The following is a 15535-nucleotide window of genomic DNA, read 5'->3' on the forward strand; positions in this document are numbered from 1 at the left end:
ATGTCGAAAGAGGTATAATTAATTGTAGTTGAGAGCTATGGTGTGCCAAGTACTATATGATACATTATCCATCTACTTTATAAAAATAATTTACAAATTTAAATCAAATTGTTACATTGTTTTGAAAGAGACACGGAAAAAATCCAAAATTTTAAATCATCCATAACTGAAATTAATCCGAAATTGAAATATAAATCATACCAAATCTGAAAGCAAGGCATGAGGACCATTTGTAGTTTTTGTCTTCCGTAACTAGTGTAGAAGACTCAGAATAGCATCTACATATTCTACACTACATGTATATACTTTTTTTCTGGGTGAAAAAATAACTTGTTAAGAGAACAAAGAATACAAAGCCATAAGGTAGGAGACAAGTCAGATTAATGAAAAACTAATAGGGGCATCATAAAAGCCTTAGACAAGGCAAAGGGAAAAAAAATACAAGAACCATATGGTCAACCACAAAAAATTTTATGCACAATCTTGGTCATCTCCTACTAGTTGATGGGTTGCCTTGAAGATGTATTCTTGAAGTTTATCCAATTTGACTACTTGTATGGTATTTTCTAGTCAAGTCTTTTGATTTGAATACATGGATCTTTATCCCCTCCAGTTCCCTACTCGGCCCAGTACCCCTAACAAGGGGGGCACACTTACCATCCTACCCCTGCCCGAACATTCTGCCTGGTGGAATCCACCTCCACCCCCCCCCTTATTAGAGGGACTAGTGAATTGGCCCAGGCAAAGAACTGGAGGAGATAATTTCTAAAATTATACGTTAGAATTAGGTGATGACATGTTTTTATGCTTCCATAAATACCTTTACATACAGTCTTAATGGGAATAGATTGAACACATATCATCACTTAACCATACATGAAGGGTATGTGAGGTTTGTAGGAAAGAAAACTAGTGAGGCTTCGGCAGTTCTATATTTGGTTCAAAGAATATTAGAAAATCAATGAATGGTAACTCTTCAGCTACAAACCTCTTGAAAAAAAAAAAAAATCATAAAAAAAACCTCATAAAAAATTTTAAAAAAGAACTCTTGAGCAAAAATCTACAAAACTTGAATAAAGAGTTCTAATAAAAACATAGATTTTGAAAAATGTTTGTTTTTTCTTTCTTATTCCATTTTCAAGGGTTTTGATTATTGGAGTCAAAATTCTTGAATTCCGTATCCAATTCTAGGTTTTTAAACTTGATTTTGTAGGCCCATGTCTCTCTTGCTCGGGCTGATCCATACTATGTCCATGCAACTCTGAAATGCACCTATCAAAATAAAAATCAAAATCAAAAAAGGGAAAAAGAAAGCTAATTAGTCGTGGGGTTAACATGGTTCCTACTAGGGGTGTCAATACCCAATCGGAATCGAGAAAACTGGCCTGAATGAGCCCGGCCCACATCGGACCGATCTCTTAGTGGTTCAGGTTCGATTTGTGGATCCAGGGAGTAGTCGGTTTCGATTTGGTTCGGGATAGTCCGACAGTGCACTGGTGACTCGAACCGTTAGACCCAAACCCAAACCCAAATCGATCCGACCCAACTCGATAAATGAGTAAATGAAAACCAGTAAATGCCTAATGCGTAATGCCCCATTGCCCTTTACCGGAAAAAAAAAAAAAATGCCCCATTGCCCCCTAAATGCCCTAATCACTTTATCTCATATCCTTTGTTAGTGATTACCCAACCAATTGTATCCATAGGCCATAGGACATAGGATGGAAAGATGCATTGTATTTGAAATATTTTATGTAGTTACAAGAGAAATAGGAGAAAAATAAGCACTAACCGGACCTTACTAGTTATATAAAACCGGTACCGAACCGAATCCAAACCAATTTCAACCCGTTATCATAAATCGAAACCGACACGAAACCAAACCGCACCGAAATTGAACATTTCTTAATGGTTTGGTTTTGGTTTCTATAAAAGTCACACCGAAACCGAAAAGCCTGAACCGAAACCGGGCCGACCCGACCTGTTGACACCCCTAGTTCCTATGCTTAGACACAAATCAATGCCTTTGCTGCCGAAAAGACTATTTAACCCAAGTGAAATAAAAAATATATCCAAACCAATGACTTTGTGTGCACTCCCATTGGCTATGTGCTGGTGCAGAGGCTACACGATCGATTAGCTTTCTCTTGCCAAAAAGAAAAAAAGAAGAAAGAACCCCATCTGGTCATACCAGACACATCGCCCCTGTGCCCTAACACAAGGGCATGCAAAATGACTGCCACATCCTTGGTCATTTCTGAGATTTCAAGGGGGTGCGGCGATCATTTTGCATGCCCCTGTGTTAGGGCACAAGGGTGGCGTTTGCTGTTTGACCGGGTGGCGTTCTCTGTCCCCAAAAAAAAAAAAAAACCTCTGAAATACCTCATGGATGCTCATGTCAAGTTGCTGGGCCCTGGATCTCCTGCTTGGGCTATTTTAACCTTTTTGCATCTGTCTTTTCAATATAAGTTTAAAGGGTACATTTGTAAATTAAAGTTTTTCTTCAGCGGTGACGTTCTTTTGGGTACTGCACGGTCCGAAACTTGAACCTCATTAGGGTTTTCAGTTCGACGATCTGAGAAGGAAGGAGAGGTAGCAGCGGTGCACAGTGAAATTAAGTGGAGATGTCGAAGAAGAACAGCTTATCGCGACGGAAGAAACAGTACGAATTCGACCTACAAAGTAAAGTCCCTTAGCCCCTTAAAAATCCAAACCTTTCTTTGATTCTCCCCTCCATTCTCTCATTAATATTTACTTTGCCTTCTCGTCTACTTATTTCTTGTTGGATTCATCAGGAGAAAAAGAAGAGAGAGAGAAGAGGCAAAAGAAACTCCAGGTGAAAAAGACTAAGATGAAGGTAAGCTACTCCAACCCTCTTTCCCTTCTAAGTTAAAGACCTCTTCTGAACCTTTTCTTATAGTCCATAGTTTAGTTTTGGGGCTTTTTTTTCTTTTTGCTCTTTCTTTTTCTCCTTAGTTTTCAATTTCGTAGTTTATATTCTTTGGGTTTCTGATTCATAGATTCAGTCTTCAAACATATTCTTATGAGGGGAAACTCAAGAAAAGAGAAATTTTGTTTGTGTGGATTCAGATTGATAGTAGCGGGAAGAAGAAGAAGAAGGGTTCGGGTGGTTTTCAAGTTGGGAAGAGAAAAGTGAAGACCAAATTGACAGCGTTGGCCAAGGCTAAAGCTGCCCAAGCAATGGAGGTTGACAAATAAATTGCAATTTTTGGAAATTTGTTCGACAGGAATTCTCACCTGTTTTCTACACTGTTTGGTGTTCACATTTTAACTTTTAACTGAACGAATTAAGGGATCTGGTCATGATCTAGTTGATATACTTACTGCAATTCTCCAAATGGTCTAGTCCAAGTTTGTGATTATTTAGCTAATCAGTTAAAGTATTTATGAATGTAATGAATTGGTAAATTAGATTCATTGTTGTTCCCAAAATCACCATAGGGATGGAAGAAATCAATTTGATTTGATTGCATGTGAACTCATCCATAATTCCATTCTTTTGATTTTAATTGTGCAAGATATCTCTTACCAAAAAAATTGTGCAAGATATAGATGGTGTCTGTGGTACAGATTCTCTGGCACTGCTTTGAAGGTTGAGTCATGCAGTTTCTATCTTCTTGCTCTCCTTGTAGCTTCAATTTTAAATTTGCAAGATGGGTTTGCTGATTCATAGTGGAGGTCCTCCTGCACTGCCTTCGGTTTTAGCATGATCCACCTTTTAACTTGATGTTCCCTAGTCCTTTTCATACTCTGTAGTGTCTTCCTCTGTATAATTGTTGATTCATGAATTTATTTTTGTTTCCAGTACCTGAATTTTTTGTTTGTGTGTTTGCTCTCTCAATGGATCAAGGACATTCAATTGCTTACTTATTTGAAGGCTTCAGATATGTTTTTCAGATCAAGTTTGGGTCTTGGACTTGGTTGAGATGTGAATCGAAATTGAAACCTTCTTATGTGTCATCAAAATCACAAAAATTGAGGCTATTTAAAAAATTTTAAACTATCAAAATAGGTAATAATTTAGTGCTTTTTGTTTGTACATATTGGTGATTATTGAGACTTGGCGGTTTGAACCTACCTTCTCATCGGTGGATCTCTGGAGATTGGATGTTTACAAGACCATCACCAGGCTTTTGTTTAACTTGTTATGTTTGAACCTTTTGAGTCTTTTTGTGTTAAAGAATAAGAAAAGCTGGACATGCTTCTCTAGTTTGAAATTCCCATTTATGTATGCTTTGCAAGGATGCATCGTTTGTTTGATAATAGGAAAGTAGCTTTCCAGTCTCCTGAAGAAGTGAATCCACTAACCAGTTCAATCACCTGGAGAAACATCTATATAGAAGGAGAATCTAGGTTTGCACTGCCATGACTCAGCAGTCTGCAGCCAACTGCTGGTTGTATATATGGAGGTTGGTTCTTTGGGTCGCAGGATTAGGTGAATAATTCTAGATCCTTGAGTGGTCTTCTTTGGGCCCCCAGAAGGTTTACAAGCAAGCAGTAAACTGTGAAGGTGAAGTGTAGGAACAACTTAGCAGGGTTCCTGCATGAACTGAGAATTGTAGGTGAAGAATTTTGTGGAGGGATCTTGGAAACCAGTAGGGTCCTGGAGGTTTTTCTGTCAAGCACTCATCTTTTTAGAGACAGAGAGGATAAAGCAAGGGTTCTGGATTCAAATTCCATTGTTCTTTGATGGTTATGTCTTTAATTTTAGAGCCAAGGGCACCATGAGCTGAACCTTAGAATAGCCAATAGGATGTAGAAGGAGGGGTGGAGGCTGGAATTCCGTGGATCTATGAAATAAGTAGGTTAGACGATGCTTTATAATCTCTCTTGTGAACCTACTTGATTAGTAATTCTTTTTCTTATCTTGTAGATCTAAGAAATTACCCCCTTTTTTATAGCACTTGCAAATAATGGTTTTTGTCATTCTGGGGCAGATGAGCCAGGTTTTAGAAAATGTAATGCCCTTTTGGGTTCTTAGGGTTCAGCCTAGGCTGGCCCAATCCAAGGTCAGGTTGGGATAACTCATACTAGGCCTTACCTATACCAAGCTTGACTCTATTTTTATTATTTTCATGTTATTTTTTAAAACAAAAAATTGAAAAAATAAAGTTTTAACATGAATGTGTACATTTAATATACTAAATGCAAAATATGTACTTAACCCACGGCTCTTGTATACATCAATACATATAAAACATGGGAGAGGGTTGGGCATTCTGCTAGCGTCTGTGCCCAATGGAGAGGTAGGGATGGGAGGGCAGGGGATCATTCCAATAGTGGGTGGGAGAGAGACTCTTTGCCAGCCTTTACCCATAAAACATAGTCGTATACAATAAATGGGAAGTGGTTTTTTGTCTGCGAGCATGGCCTATGCCAGCACTCTTTGTGTCTATCTCTTTCCTTTCTAAAATAAGGGGGGCAGACAGGCCTTTTCACTTGCGAGAAGAGAGATAGACAAATGGGAGCGCTGGTGTAGGCCATGCTCCCAGACACAGTTCCTTTCCCATATTATATAGAGACTGAAACCAAGTTCAACCCAAAGCCTCAATCCAGACTTGACAGGGGCCAAACCTGGGCCTGGAAATCTCAACCTTAGCTTAGCCTGTTGATTGAATTGTCCAAGCCCTGATATTTTTTGGGCGTGGTAAGATTGGGCTCGTCGAGCCAAACTTGCACGCACCCCTAGTTAGAATGGATATGGGAATGGGTTGAAGGCCAAGCATTGACAAATATATGTTCTGGATATGCCATGTAATTTTACAGCTCTTCACCAAATAGTTGCTCCCAACGCACCCAATGGTGTCGATTACCCCACTCCGTTTCTCCCCAGAAAAAGTTTGCACACATGCTATCAATTCTCCAAACAATGGTTTTGGGAACGTCTAAGGTGGACATGATATGTAATGGCATCGATGAGAGCACGTGTTTGAGAAGAATCAATCTCCCCCACCCCCGCGGCAGTGACAAGAGTTTACATTTCCAACCCGCCACTTTTTTGCGCATTTTTGCCAAATAAGTCCTCAAAAAAATTAACACGTAGACGGCCAGCATAAAGAGGAGCTCCTAGATAAATGAGGGGCAACCTCTTCCTAAAGAACCCTGTAACTGATTCAATCATGCGACATCTCTGTTCAGGAACTTTATCCCCCACCACAAAACAACTTTTGCTCTTATTCACCAATTGCCCTGAAGACCCTTCATATCGATCGATAAATCCAATGATTTGTCGTGCAGAGTTTTTCAAACCTTGCGAAAAGATGATGGTATCATCGGCAAACAAACTATGAGAGATGCCCAGGCACCCCCTAGGCAGCTTATAATAATGGGCCCTACCCTCACTGAATAAAGAGCGCAGCCCCCTACTCAGAACCTCTTCGGCAAGGATGAACAGAGCCGGTGATAGGGGATCGCCTTGTCGCACCCCCCCAGAAGATTTGAAGAAACCTGACGGTCCCTCGTTGAGCACCACAGAGAACCAACAGTTCTCAAGAGCTTTTTTAATAAGCGCAATCCACCCATCACCAAGCCCGAATCTACTCAAAACTTCAAACAAGAAGCCCCATTCCAGCCTATCATACGCCTTAGCCATATCCAGCTTGAACACCACATTACCACCCCGAGTAACCCTGTTGATATCATGAACCACCTCTTGGACCAGAGCAATGTTGTCATGAATAGACCTTCCCTGGACAAAAGCACCTTGCTCCTTGGAGATAACATTAGGCAGTACAACAGTTAACCGAACTGAAATGATTTTAGCAATTATCTTATAGGCAAAGTTACACAGGCTGATAGGGCGAAAGTCAAAAATTACCTCCCGGTTTTCCTTCTTAGGGATTAACACCAAGTTAGCTAAAGTGTAACCTCTCGGGAGCAGGCCTCCAGAGAAAAAGTCTTCCACCACCCGCCAAACATCCACCCCTATTATCTCCCAGCAAGACGTGAAGAAATAACTTGAAAACCCATCAGGCCCTGGGGCACTCTCCTTTGAAAGCCCGAAAACAGCTTTTTTAACCTCTTCTAGAGTGGGGATCATCATGAGCATCTCCAAGAGGTCCTCATCATGTTGTCGATCCTGGGCCGAGAACAACTCAGAGAAAAAGCGGGTTGCTTCTAGAGCAATGCCTTCAGGCCCATGAATCTACCTGTCGTTGGCATCTTTAATTTTATCTACCCCTCCAATGCGCCTGCGAAAATTTACCATGGTGTGAAAAAATTTAGTATTCCTTTCACCTTCTTTGAGCTATTTCACGCGAGATTTTTTATGCCAAAAAATCTCCTCTTGAAGCAACACATCATGAAGTGCCTTCTTGGCCTCAGTGAGTTTTTTCTTTGAATCATAACTGGGGTGCTGTTCAGCTTCAATTTCAGCCTTGCAAACATTATCTCTCGCGGTTCTGGCATTCTGATGAATATTGCCAAACACCGCCTTATTCCACACCCTAAGTCTTGCACGGAGAGCTTTCAACTTTAAGTAAAGAGTCTGTAATGAAGTGCCAAACACCTGAATCTCCCAACTTTGTTGAACACATTCCATAAAATCAAGATGTAAAGTCCACATCTGTTGAAACTTGAATGACGGCCTTCTTCAAGCTGCCTAGGTAGAAAATTCCAAAAAAAATTGGGGCATGGTCCAAACACTCACGATTAAAATGCTCCACACTATTGAGCCCAAAAGAGTTATGCCATGCGCTATTAAAAAGAAAGCAGTCCAACCGTGCGAGAATTTTCCCACCTCCTTCTTGATTGTTTGACCAAGTGAAAGCATTCCCCTGAAAGCCCCCATCCACCAGGCCTGCATCATCAACGAACTTGCCAAACTCCTCCATCGAGGTAGCACACACCAGTCTTCCCCCCACCTTTTCCACAGGGTCCAGGATCGCGTTAAAACCACCACAAACTATCCATGGGGTCGCAGGCGCCACCTCCAGCCCGATCAACTCAGTCCACAGGGCACGACGCTCATTAGCCACACAGAGGGCATGGACAAAAGATATCAGCACAGTTTTATCATTGCCTACCTTACATTCCAAGGTCACAAATTGCTCATGACCTTTAACCACCTTGAATTTTGTTCTGGAGCCAAAAAGCCCAGATTCTGTTACCATTGTCCTCACCATTTGAGCAAACACTAGCCATTACTAGCCTCTTCATGACACGAGCTGCTTTGGCAAACAGAATCTTTGGCTCTACAATGCCTTCTATATCCACCTTTGAAGTTGAGATAATGGACTTCAGCCGCCTAATGGACGGTTTGTTCCCCAACCCCCTGATATTCCAGAATACTATATTCATAACACAAGTTGGGAACTATCTACATCGGGTCCCATGGACTTGGTGACTCGCCTGCTATAGGGGTTTTTTAGTGCTCCTCTTTTATTATTTTTCTGTCTAGTTGATGGTTAAGCTGTAGCCCCATGCACCTGGGGTCCTTTCTCCTCCTCCACACAAGCCAGGAGAGCGTGAACCTTGCTTTTAAAAACCCTACTAGCCTCACGAAACTCATCAATGGGGATAATATGTTTCCTGTCCAGTCGTCGCCTTTCGATAGCCAAGTCATCCACTGTAGTTTTGATCATCTGAGCATTCTCTCCAATCTCCGACAGCCTCATAATTGAAAGGAACTTTTGGGGCGAGTCATTCCAATTCTAGAAGTTCTCTACCACTTCAATGTCTGTAGACTCACCTGCACTGTCCATCGATTTGTTATCGGGCTCCTCAAGGAGTTTGTCAACTTCCATGCCACTCACCAACGGCCTTAGAGTTCTCCCTGTTGGTCGCCAAAGGCGAATATTGCCACCCTCCAAAGTCTCCCCCTTAGACGATTCCCCCCTTTCCTGATCACCATGCACTCTCCCAGCTTCCACCTCTACAACGTCAGGGTTTGCATCGCTGATAGTTGGACCTTCTTGAGCACCATGCACTCTCCCAACACCCACGTCAGTCCCTCTTGCTGCCTCCAGCATAACGTTCCCAGTGCTCTATGCCTATTTTATATCTGCCCCCTCCCTTTCTTTTCGAGGAAAATTCTGATCTCTCAGTTTCTTTCTGTAGTCCTCAAAATAGTGCCCTAACTTGGAACATCCCATGCAAAACGCCGGCAGTTTATCATAGCTCACCTTCTGGAAGAAGCTGGAGTTACCACAACCAATCCAGACCTTCTCCAGTAAATCTGAGAGGAGATCAACCTTTACATATGCCATCGTCGCACACATGTGTGAGCAGGCTGCAATTGCACCATCCACTTTTAAGACTTTCCCTACCATGCCGGCGACTGAGAAGAAGTAGTTGTCGTGCTAAAGTTTGATCGGCAAATTGGGAAAAGAGATCCATACCGTGACGACTGAGGGTTCCAACCCTGGCTTGAAGAACTGAGTCCACTTGAAGAAGCGAAAGGGGTAGCCCATGATCGAAACCTGATCTTTAAGCCAAACCCTAGTGTAGTACGTCTGGTTTGAGAACCTGAGAAGAAGATGTCTTGGATCCAGCGAGGAGATTAGCACATCCGATGAAAGATAAAAAATCGATTTGAGGGACCTTTTGATCTAAAAAATAGAAGCCTGCCATACGAGCACTTGGCCACCAATGCCAACTGAAGAGGCTCCTCAAATTTACTAATCCCCTCTCCAGTGAAGAAAATCGCAGGGGAACCCAAGTGAGAAGTAGGAGTCTTCACAGCGATCGGGGGGGTCCCCACTTGGGTAGCCCTAGCCACCACCGAAGCAAAAGACGGTACAAGGGGCCGTCATGCCTCCGGCAGGGGCGGATCTGCCATGAACCCTAGGGGAAAGCCCTAGAAGAGGGGTGCTAACGTGCACCTACCTCTCACCACTCCTACGAGTAAGATGATCAAGCGATACGACGGTGCAAGCCTGTTTGATATACCCGAAGGTACGGTGCCAAGAGTTGTAGTTTCACCAAGGATAAGCCGCGTGCCTACACACCGGCCGAAGGTTATGCTACGGGTGTAATAATGGGGTTAAACATTTGCAGTAGTTGGATGACCAACGGTGTGTGATAGTGTATGCGAATATGATGCAAGTTAGTGCACAAAAGTTAGCATCCAAAAGCATATAAAAAATGAAAAATATGTTATAACAGTTCAACATATATGCCAAGCACATCAAGGTCTAACCTATTTACACAAGTAAATTAGTTCCCAGTGGAGTCGCCACTGTGAGGACAATAACATGGCTGGGGAAAATCGCCACTTGTCCACCACCTCCTCCCTTCGTTTGGGGGAAGAGGAGAAATAGGAGGATTTAATGTTTGGAGTCGCCACCTAGAGGAGGGTCTAGGACCCATAATGTAAATGTAGTGACTCTCATGCTATGCCCTTTTGGGGATAGATGGTCCGTTGGTCTAGGTACGGGTCAAGTTACTGTCCGGGGAAAGTATTAGGCACCCCAGTCCGCCCAGCCTTGCCGGTCGCTCTATTACTAAGCATAATAAAAAGAGATAACATGCTTTTGAAGAAAATAAGATGCAGATAAAATGTAAAAGATAAAGTACAGAGGGAAGTGCAGACACACATACCCGAAGGTTAGGCTGCAAAATAGGGGTTAGTATACTTGAATGTTTTTTTTTTTTTTTTGTCAGAATAGTATACTTGAATGTAAAAGACAGGAAGAGAGGACTCATATCTTAAGAGATCTATGCACAATGAACCTTAGACTAATGTAGAGAATATGATGAGGAAGGCGTGTGGATATGTATGAAGGAATAGAGAGATTAATGCATGTAAGCAAAGATAATAATTTATGCATGGAAACATGAATAAAACATGAAAAACAACATGCTAGTGGTGATCATGCATGAGGAAGTCTTGATTACTAGGGATGGGGATCATGTGAAGATGCGTGCATGAGAAGTACGTAGAAAGAGAGGGAATGTACATTAACCCATGAAGAGAAAAAGAAAAGAAGGGAGAAGAAACAGAACGAGAGTGAGGAGTGTGATCACCATCTAAAGAGATGGGATCACATCTTCTCAGGAGATGCAAAATAAAAAACAGATAAAATGCACGTAAAACGAAGGTAAGGAATCGAATTAAGACTCACCTTGTAATTGAAACCAAAATTGGAAGTGGAGGTTTCCCTTTCGTAACTCAGGAGATCCATACGGGGAGCAAGTATCACCGCTTGTAAAGCATCTCTTGTCTCTTGTACTCAAACACTTTGCTGGCAAGCCGAGATTTCCGGATTAGTGTCTCCAAGTGGGACTTGAAGCTTCAAGCAGGGATGTATATATTGAAAGTAATGAAGGGAGTAGGGTGACCAAGTAGTAATGGTAAGAGCTCTTGTGAAGGCTAAGTATGGGGGCTAGGTGTGGAGAACAAGGATTGGCCAATGGATCACCAATCAAAGGCTATCTCTAGGCTAAGTAAAAACCATGTAAGGTGCATGTAACTCTCCTCAACGTGAGAGAGGGTGTATTTATAGGTGTAGAGGGGTATGTGCATTCCCAAATTCGTATAGGGATGGCTGGACCAATCTAGATCATCCAAATGGGGGTCTTTGCATCGATGGTGGGTGTAAAGTCAAGGTGGGAGCCAATGAGGCTTGGGCAAGTGGTAAGTTGCCTTATGGGAGGTTTCTTGGGGCCTAAGGGAGCCAAGATCCAAAGTGCCAAAAATAAGCTAGGACGTGAAAGGTATCGCAATCGAAGCAAAATATGGCAAGATTGGGCTTCCCGAATTAGCACTACATCGATAGTGAAACGGGGCCGAGTTGACATCGAAGTGGGGTACAGTCGACATCGAGTGGCTATCGAAGAACTAGGCTCGACATTAAGGAAAACGAATGCAGTGTCGATGGGCAGAAATGGGCTATTGGGCTAGGTTGGTTCCAAGGGGTTTGGAGGGCTTTTTGGGCTATCGGTATACAAATTCGGGTAGTGCACACTGACGCTACATCCACAGATACATCGGCTCTAGGCCTTGGAGTGCTCATCATCGTTACAAGAAACCTCAGGGGAAAAAGATAAAATAAGGTGTCTACAACAACAACTTAAAGTGAAATTCCAGACCACCTGGAGGTAGAATTGGACAATGGTTCCTTATAATAAAATGAAGATATATGAATCTTGTTTCTAACAGAATTGAACTCAAAGCAAATGATGTTCGAATGAAGAAGTTATGCCATTTTAATTAAACAAGGGTCAATCTGCCAGAGTAGTAGAATTTGACCAGTAGGTGATTCCTACCGAAATAGGACAATCAACAATCTAAAAAGGTCCGGGCTTTGGCCCGCACCATAAGGACTTCAAGGGAACATGCACACATAGCATCTAAGGTTAAAAGTTTACCTTTGGGTGGTGTCATTGGCCATCAAGGAGAAATTACATTCTTTGATCAAGCTTTCCCCTTGACTACCACGGCCCAAGGTCACAGGTATCGACCATTGGCAGCTTTGCCACACCAATTAATGAAAATCCAGTTTGGCCCGGAATGTTAGGGTGTATTTTGGGCGTGAGTGTTACAGTTAATGTCCAGCCTTATTCTCGTAGCCCTGCGAGTTTCGCTGCTCACACTGCTCTTTTGAACCCACATGATCGAATCATGAGTCTTTATCTACCCCTGGTGGGCATCTCACACATGGGTACTATACTTTTGATGGGGAGGTCTTTGTAACTTCGATCTACTTTGAGAGCCCGCCGTATAAGGTGAATTCTACTAACGAGTATATGGATTAATATAAGTTGGAAGATATGGGGACAAGAGCGAAAGACCAGCATTAACATGTTTGGTCCATTCAAATCTACAAAAAAAAAAGAACATGCAAAATTGATCGCAAAGAGACCCTCTATATAGTCTTACAACCTTTGAAGATTCACACAACCGGAGGCAAGAGGCAAAGGTTCGACCACAAGTGGGGGCAGCGAAACATGATGAAAATGAAAACGGTCAATGATGCTCAAGTGACGGTGGAAGCTTCAGTTGTTGAGAGTTACTCTACCGGATTTTACTGGGACGTACGAGAGATTAAGTAGATCGAAAAGGTTCCAAGTGACAGATGAACGTATCCACACTCCCGTTCAAACTCGTGTGATCTCGTTCAAACGGGATTGTGGGGGACATTTGTTTACACCCTATTTCGGTCAATAGACCGAACTTAAGACTGATACAAGCATGTCCACAATCCCATTCGAACTCGTGTGATCCCATTCAAACGGGATTGTGAGGGGCATTGTTCACACCCTATTTTCGGTCTATTTAGGTCAATAGATAAATAGATCGAAATCTATTTCTGTTAAGATTGACCTATTAGTAAGTGATCGAAAAACGACCAGTGACTGAAAATGGTCTAAGACGGTCAAGCCAAAAAATGGGTAGTGACTGAAAACGGTCTGAAATGGTCAGGCCAAAAACGGTCTGAGACGGTTAGGCAAAAAACGGTCAGTGACTGAAAACATCTGGAATGGTCAGGCCAATGGGTGGTCATAACTAGTTCTCAAAGAAGTGGTTAGCTATGAGACTACTTGGTAACTACAGAAACCACTTGAACCGCCAAGGAAGTAATTATAAAAGGAGAGAGAGCGAAGAAGAACAGGCTCCCAGCCAAGACTAACAATACTCTTTACAATTTATCTTTTATCTTTCATCATCTCATCTTTTCAGATGTAAATGTTTTATCTTAGTTCTTGCTTGGAGAATAACTCCAGCAATACGTCTTTTGGCCCGTGTTCTAGAAGATGTTTCCTACCAATCAAGTATTGTTTTTTGGCCCGTGTTTCAGAAGACAATCATTGGAATCAAGTTGCAAGCTTCGACAAATCATCACTAAGCAAGATGTGGGCATTTCAACGAATACGCTACTGGCAACAAGAGATTTGGTGTGGTTAGTGTAGTTCAACAGTCCGTAGATGGCAAGCGTAAGCGTTTTCAATGGCTAAGTTGTTGTCAAACAACCAATTTGATTTTCAATCTTCTTCCTTCGCTTCTCCCATTGCGATTTTTCTTTACCCCAAAGACCTTAGAGTTAATTCAGGCACTGGAAAGATCTCACATTCGTCTTGGTTGGAAGTTAAAACAGCCCATTTCCGGCCTCATTTGAGCCTGTGCAAAGGCTTTGGCACACCCGCGCTACCTTCAGCACGTACGTGTGCCATCGTGTGTACGTGTTGGATTTTTTTCCACCAATAGTAACACTGTTAGAAAATAGGGGACGATTGTAATTTTAGAAGGAAGGGGAGATGGTTCTAATATTGGGGTTAATGTAATTTTCCTTATAAAATAAAAAATAATAATAAGGAAGCAGTTTTCAAGTACAGGAGTGTGGCCAACGCTAGCACTCCCATGTGTCTATCTCTCTCCTCCTTAAAACAAGGGGGCAGAGGTATCTTTTCGCATGGGGAGGAGAGAGATAGACTTACGCCAGCACTCCCGACAGAGAACTTTTTCCCATAATAATAATGAGGAAAAAGAATGCTACTTGGCCGCGTGCAAGTGCATGGATCCTCTCCAATGAGTTGGAGAGCCCAGTGAGGCATCCGATGGCTGGGCTATGCTGCACATAGGCTGCTGGACGCATGCGGCATGTCACGATGTGTAAGGGAACAACCCAGCCGTTGGATGCTCACTAGGCGGTGGCTGGGCGCGCGCCTTATTGGAGAGGATCAGATCCCGCGTTCAATTTGTGATTCGAAACCCAATCCGTCTCGGGAGAAAATCCTTTTCACATAATACCTTTTTCACTTCTCTCTCTCTCTGATTACAATTCTCGTGGTGCCTGCAACTTTCATTGAGGAAGACGATGGGTATAGAAAGTGATAGAACAATCATGACGTCTCTTCCGCTCGCTTCAAGGTTGCTCGCTTCACCGCTGCTCGCTTCAACGCTGCTCTCTTCAACGGTGCTTAATCTTTTCTCTCTCTCTCTCTATCATTCGTTAACAATTAGGGCAAATACTGTCTGAAATCTCAATTGGTTCACCCCTTTTTCATCCCCTTATTTTTTTTTTTCCAAAGTATTAATTATTCTCATTCGGCGTGCCAATTTGGTTCAATCTTTAAAACCCTAACTTGGTGTCGCTGTGTCGTATATGCTTTTGTGATCAATTAATCTTTCGTTAATTCTCTCTGTATTGTAGTTTACTTTCGTTGATTTACCGTCCTAGGGTTTTAATTCCGATCAGGAGGTTCGGAAGCGACCTTAGTTGTAATTTCGCTAATTCCATTTCAGTTTTATTCGATACTTAGGGTTTTTCACTGAATTGGCAGGGTTTGATTTTTCTGGATACATTCTCTGATTCATGCTTCCTTTTGCAGCAGAAAGGCGACGCTATGTTAGTCCCTCATTTGTCTGTCGCGGAAAGTCCCCAGCCATCGGAAGGTGATACTTTTAGTTGCTTTTGAGCCTGAGCTGTGAATTTTGTGACTTAGTATTTATAGGTCTCTCGGATTTGGTTAGCTTGATTCGTTAGACATGGACCAAAGTTGTTTTTTGTAATGATTTGTGAGTTACAGTTGCCTTCTCAGTCTGTTAACGGTGACTGTTCGCAGGGTTTCAATG

The 15535-nt window shown here is 42.3% G+C and overlaps 1 long non-coding RNA gene across 1 annotated transcript; it reads left to right on the top strand.

Annotated features, from left to right (window-relative positions):
- The first annotated feature begins 2525 nt into the window (after positions 1-2525).
- LOC122641200 lies at positions 2526-3148 on the top strand. The gene is made up of 3 exons (XR_006329854.1): positions 2526-2682; positions 2796-2857; positions 3091-3148. It is a non-coding gene; the product is annotated as an uncharacterized LOC122641200 (long non-coding RNA).
- The last annotated feature ends 12387 nt before the right edge of the window (positions 3149-15535 follow it).

Source organism: Telopea speciosissima, chromosome 1 (assembly GCF_018873765.1).
Source record: "Telopea speciosissima isolate NSW1024214 ecotype Mountain lineage chromosome 1, Tspe_v1, whole genome shotgun sequence".
Lineage (NCBI taxonomy): Eukaryota > Viridiplantae > Streptophyta > Magnoliopsida > Proteales > Proteaceae > Telopea > Telopea speciosissima.